At 38.9% G+C, this 6,772-nt stretch overlaps 1 pseudogene; it reads left to right on the plus strand.

Moving 5' to 3' along the window:
- The first annotated feature begins 1,665 nt into the window (after positions 1-1,665).
- Positions 1,666-2,579, plus strand: LOC143681913 (olfactory receptor 6V1-like; annotated as a pseudogene).
- Positions 2,580-6,772: the final 4,193 nt, after the last annotated feature.

A 6,772-nucleotide genomic window follows, 5' to 3' on the forward strand; every position in this document is an offset into this window, starting at 1 on the left:
TGGTTGTGTCCACTTCCCTGCCCCATGGTTTCTTGACTTCAGACCTTAGTTTCAGGTTCTGCCTCTGAAGTTATTTTTCCTTCATTGTACCCCTTATCTACCCTTCTTAGTCCAGAGTGGCAGTGGTTCCATTTATACAGACTCCACAACCCTCCTGTTGGTTTCCCATGCAATAGACTGGGATCATGTCCATCAGACAAAAGGACATTCCAAAAATCCTTCCTGGATAACTCCACCTCCAATCCTGGCCTTTTCTGAAATGGCTACTGGTTCCACTTTTGGTTAAATCCTCATGTAGGGCACTATATTCTGGAGTCTCCCTTCTTGGAAGCCCAGAATTTTCCAGACCATCAATTTCTGGTTTCTTTATATCCAAGAGTTCAGTGCTCAGTTTCTGGCTTTTCTGTCACATTTCACTATAAGCTGCAAGGAGAAACCAGACTGCACTTTCCACATTTAATTTGGAAATCTCCTCAGCTAAGTATCCTGAGTTGTCAGCTCTAAATTCTAACTCCTATTCAACAGCAGTACTCAATTTGGCCAAACTTTTGTCATTTTAAAACAAGAGTCACCCTCCTTCCAGTTTGCAATGACACATTCCTCATTTCTGTCTAAAGCCTTGGCAGAGGTATCTCTAGAGTTCACATTTCTACCAGCAGTCTCTTCAAAGTAGTTCAGGCATTGCCTATCAAAGTCCTCACAACTTCACCAGCATCTTTCCCATTATCCGTTTAAAAAGTCCTTCAACATGTTTAGTATTTGCAAACTACAGCAGAAGCCCACGCCCTTGGGAACAAATCTGTGTTAGTTTGCCAGATGTTGGAATGTGATATGCCGGAACTGGAATGGCTTTTCAAAAGGGGAATTTAATAAGTTACAAGTTTACAGTTCTAAGGCCATGAAAATGTCTGAATTTAAGAAAGCCTATAAAAGTGTCTAAATTAAGGTATCTAGAGAAAGATACTTTGGTTCAAGAAGGCTTATGATGTTCAAGGTTTTTCTCTCAACTGAAGAGGCACATGATGACATCTGTTAGCTTTTTCCCTGGGCCTCTCTGATGGATTCCCTGGATTCTGTCCATTCTGGTGGCTCTGTTAGTTCTGGTGGCTTAAAACTTTTGAAAATGATTCCCTCTTAAAAAACTCCAATAAGCTACCCCACCTTAAATGGGTGGAGACACATCTCCATGGAAACCATCTAATCAAAAGTTACCACTCACAATTGGAAGGATCACTTCGCCATGGAAGCAATCAGAAAGATTCTACCCAGCAGTATTGAATGAGGATTAAAGATATGGCTTTTCTGGGGTACATAATAGCTTCACACTGGCACACATGCAATGTTTGTTTTTATATCATCTTTCTTATTTTGCTCCTTTCTAACATTCTCTCTCCTTATTAATGACTTCTTATGCCTTTCAGTTTTCTCACTCCCCAACTCTGTTTCCCTGTGAATCTCAAATTCCAATTTTGTTGTACTTCTCTATGTCTGCCTCTGTATACTGCTGTTTATTGCTATATCCTTTTTCTCCCTGCTTCTCTTTCTCTGATTCTGTCTCTCTCTATTTCACAGTCAATGGTTCTCTTTCTCTATCTTTGTTTTCATACCTGAATCTCCATATCTGTCTTTTGTTTCCTTTGCATGCAGAGACCCAGCACCTCAATCATGACAAAGATGAGCCACCCTTTTGAATTTCTCCTCTTCGGTTTCTCCTCTTTTGGTGATCTGCAAGATCAGTTGTATGGGCACTTCCTTGTGCTTCATCATCCCGCCTTCATGAAAAACACATCATTATCATCATGGATATGGCCAACACCAATCTTCATATTCCCATGTACTTCTTCCCAGGAAATTTTTTTCTTATTGGAGGTCTTGGTTACTATGACTGCCATGTTCAGGATGCTTTCATACCTGCTGGTCACCCATAAAGTCATTTCCTTCACCAGCTGCATGGTCCCTTGCTGTTTCCACTTTTCCCTGTTCTACTTTTCCTCCCTCATCCTGGTAGACAGGGCCCTTGAATACTTAGCCACCATCTGCTATTCACTGCACTATAGTGTTATGAGGAGCTGAGCTATAAACTGGCTGATGCTGCCTGGGCATGTCCTTTTCTAGCCATGATCTCTGCTCTCCTTTCACAGATTCATCTCAATTATTGCCAGAAGAAAGTCATTAGCCACTTCTTCTGTGACTCCCACTGGCCCATTCAGACACAGACCTGCTAAAATTCTAGGACTTCATGATGACCTTTGTCTTGGGCCTCAGCTCTTCTGGTGACCATCATCTCCCACAGTTACAGCTTGACCACCGTGCTATGGTTCTCCTCCACTAGTAGACATTAGAAGGCTTCCTCCATCTATGATTCTTACCACACCCTGGTTTTCATTGGCTTCAATAGCACCATATTTCTGCATGCTAGACTTGGCAAAGCATATTCTGTGGAAGCTAGCAAGGTGGTATCATTGGTGGCTTCAGTCCTCACCCTTTTTCTAAATCCCTTTTTTCTTAACTTCTGCAAAGAGCAAGTCAAGTCAGTTACACAGGGGCAGATGTAAAGGCTAAAAGGCATTCACAAATAACATGATATGCCAGAGGTCCTGGTCAAACTCAGTCAAGTAGTTTTGTGAGCAGGCAGAATAGCAGGCTGGATGGGAATGTTACTGTCAAGTTTCTTAAAGTTTGTTTCTTTGAGCCTCTGAATGACATATACAATGAGCTCTCAATGCTACCTTGTCTGACCTGAAGCTATCGTACACCACCATGGAAGTGCCCCCTATGTCCATGAGCAGCTACAAGGACTCTGAAAGCAGTGGGAGGCTGAGGAACTATGAGTGGGATTTTCAGTAAAGGGAAAGTACACCAATTTTCCATTCAAATAAGAGCAGATGGAAATTATTCTCTGATAAAGAGAAATGTCAAGCCCTGTGCAGGTATGTGTTTTATTACTTCGTTGCTCCATTGCTGAGTTTGCGCACCAGGATTTCTTGGGTTATGTGGGATTAAATTGAAGAATAAAACTTTCCTAAACAAAATGATTGTTTTTTAATATATGTATAATTAGTCATATAATTAATCATTTATTCACTTTACTCATTCATTCTACCAACAATGAGTGGATCCCACATGCCAGATACTATACAGCTATACATTTTAAAGACAAAGTATAGATTGTACTTATCTGTACAAATCTCTTAGCTGAGTGAAAAGAAGGAACAATAAAGAGCTATTTACAACAGAGAGAAGAAAATTCAATGTTGGACTCACATGCAGTTTTATGAAAGGACATATTAGGAATGCCAAGATCAAACTGGACACTGGTGAATGCCTTTCTAATGAAATAAAAGCTGAGTTACACATTGACTGTAATATGGAGATTATGAAATCTGAATCAACAAGTTACCTACGAATCAGAGAAAACTGAATTGAAATTAAAATTTGATAATTCTCCATTGATATAAAATTTTATTTAAAAAATCTTTCTGGAATTATTTGGGTTCCAGGAAGGAAAATTTCATGGAGATTTTTAAAAAGATAAAATAAAGCTTCTCTGCTGTATGATTAAAGAGATTCACTTGCAAGAATGCAAAGGATTATCACAAATCTTTTATGTTCTTTTTTTAGTTGTGTATATCCTAAGAGGTTATATGTCCCATATTCCCTGTGGAATAAAACATTTGTTCCATTGTCTTTCCCTTTCTTTTTCCACCTCACCAATGGCATTTAACTCCATCTACCAAAATCAGCACTCCTTAATCTACAATGTCTCTGGAACCTCTTAAATGCTAGTTTAACAAAGATAAAATATTAGGAATGCATTGCTACATCACCGCAATAATTCTAGTTCTTTTAATACCACAAGTTATGGTGTTCCCATTAATATCTGACTAGCAAGTAATTCACCTACAGATTCCCATCTTGAGAATTGACTTCCAATAGCAATTGACTTGGATTGGACTTCCCAGAAACAGAGCATGCAGATGGGATTATTGTGGGGAGGCCCTCAGGAAAGGGGGAGTGAGAGAGGTAGGATAGGGCGAGAAGATAAAGTGAATCAAGGCAGTGAACTGAGCTGGAGACAGTTATGGCAGGGTTATTCTGGGCCCTTTGCAGAACAAATTGTCCATAGAATTGGATTCATGCTGCATCAGTGGGATAGCTTATCATATCTCTGCATCAGTCAGTCCATCTTGGGATAGGGGCTTTCCATGGAATTGGAATGGTTGCAATTATCTGAAGAAGGGAGCATATGCAAGTCATTAGCAGCCAACCTTCCATGGAACATGTGCATAGTGACCAGTAGTTTGTGATAAGGTCTGAGACTTCATACTGGTGGGGAAATAGACTTCACTGAAGTACTCCAAATGGTCACTATGAAAAAAAAATAACTAAGCAAAAATAGCAAGCCTGGAGTGTGGGCTGGGATGATGGGAATCAATATTCAGGCTTACTACAATATCTCAACTAAAATGTCATGTTTCCAACAAAAAAAATGTGAAGCATGCAAAGAAACCATTATATGTGACCTATATAGAAAGGAAATAAAAGCTCAAGCAATGGAGCCTGTCTGTGAGAATGAACAAATATTGGTGTTAACAGATAAAGACTTCAAAATAGCCATTATAAATATATTCTCAACACTAAAAAAAATCATGTTTAAAGAACTAAAGGAAGATATAATAACCACGTCTCACTGTGGTAGTTGGATTAAGTTGTGAACTTGGCCAGTGAAGGTGCCTAGATCTACTGCTGTGGACATGAGCCAATGGCGTGTGAGCCTCATCCATTGCTGATTACATCTGCAGTTTGCTAGGAGGTATCCCTGCTAAAATGGATGATGTTTGATTTAATTGGCTGGTGCTTAAATGAGAGAGCTCAACGTAGCAGAGCCAAGCAGCTCAGCATATCTCATCTCAGCATTTGCAGCTCAGCCCAGGCCTTTGTGGATGCAGAAAGAAATCACCCTGGGAAATTTGTTGGAACCCAAAGGCCTGGAGAGAAGGCCAGCAGAGACCATCCTGTGCCTTCCCACATAAGAAAGACCCTCAGATGAAAGTTAGCTGCCTTTCCTCTAAAGAACTAACAAAATAAATCCCCTTTTATTAAAAGCCAATCCATGTCTGGTGTGTTGCATTCTGGCAGCTAGCAAACTAGGACACTTACCAAGTACAAAATAACAATAAAGAGACAGAAATTATTTAAACAGGACCAAATGGAAATTCTGGGGCCAAAAGTACAATAATTGAAGGGAAAAAAATTGCAGGAGGAAGTCAATAGTCAAGTAGAACTCACAGTGAAAAGAATTAGCAAACTTGAAGAAAGATCAGAATATACATGGAGAAAAAAGAATGAGCAAAAATAAACAGACATGCCAGAGACCCGGGTTCCACATGCCAGAGATCCAGGTTCAATGTGCCAGGGACCCAGGTTTGATTTCCAGAGCCTGTACATGCGAAAAAAATTTTTTTAAACAATAATAAACAGAGCCTTAGAAAAAGGTGGATCATCATTAAGCACACCAAAATGTATGCACAATGGAAGTGTCAGAAGGATAGGAGAGACGGAAAGGAGACAAAGATATTTAAATGAATTGTGGCTGGAAATTTCCCAAGTTTGGTGGAAAATGCTAATGTAAACATCCAAGAAACTCACTGAACTCCAAGTATTACCATATGATAATATGAAGAGATTCACACACAGATCACAGTAAAGAATGTTGTAAGACAAAAGCAAAGGAAAAACCTTGAAAGCAGCAAAAGGAAAACCTATCACATGCAAGGGAACCCCAACAGGAACACCAGTGAGCTGCTCACCAGGCATAAGGCAGGGCAAAGGCAGTATGATGATACATGCAAAGTGCTGAAAAAACAGTCAGCCAAAAATCCTATATGCAGCAGTACTTTCTTTCAAAAATGAAGGCAAGGAAAAGATGTTCCCCTCAAAAAATAAAAACAAAAAACAAAAGAAAAAACAAAGACAAATAAATGCAAAGAATTTATATCCAACCAATCTTCCTTACAAGAAACAGAAAGGTAGTTTTAGCTGAAAGAAAATGGTACCAGAAAGTACTTTGAATCCACATGAAAAAATGAAGAGTACAGGTAAGTGGAATTTTGTAAATGTAAGACTTACAAAAGCATATTCCTTCTTCTCTCACTCTTATCTAATCTTATATCTACAATATAAAAGGCAATAGCACAATATATTATTTGTACAATAATTGTATTGCTGTGAGTTTAACATACAGAAACGTAATATACTTGCCAATAGCAGGAGGAGGGTGGGGAAAAATATTGTGGGATAAGGAAGAGACACTTTATGGTGTCTTGAATACAAAGGAATAAATGAAGAGAAGTAGAAATGGTAACAAAGAAAGCTAATTAACAAAGTCTACAAATATATACTTGCTCCCCTTTCTTTACTCAGCTTCTTTAAAAGACATTAAACTATACAAAGTAATAGTTTTAACAATATATTGTTGGGTTTGTAACATATATAGATACAATACATGTGACAATACTAGAACAAAAGGGGGACAGAAAGAGCATTATACAGGAGTAACATTTACATATTGTGCTGGTTTGAAAGGATGTATGTCCCCTAGAAAAGTCCTGTTTTGATCTAAATCCCATTTCATAAAGACAGAATAATCTCTATTCAATACTGTATGTAATTAGTTCATCTTCCTGGAGATGTAACCCAATCAAGAGTGGTTGTTAAACTGGATTAGGGGAGATGGGTCTCCACCCATTTGGGTGGGTCCTGATTGGTTTTC

Source organism: Tamandua tetradactyla, chromosome 1 (genome assembly GCF_023851605.1).
Source record: "Tamandua tetradactyla isolate mTamTet1 chromosome 1, mTamTet1.pri, whole genome shotgun sequence".
In the NCBI taxonomy this organism is placed as follows: domain Eukaryota; kingdom Metazoa; phylum Chordata; class Mammalia; order Pilosa; family Myrmecophagidae; genus Tamandua; species Tamandua tetradactyla.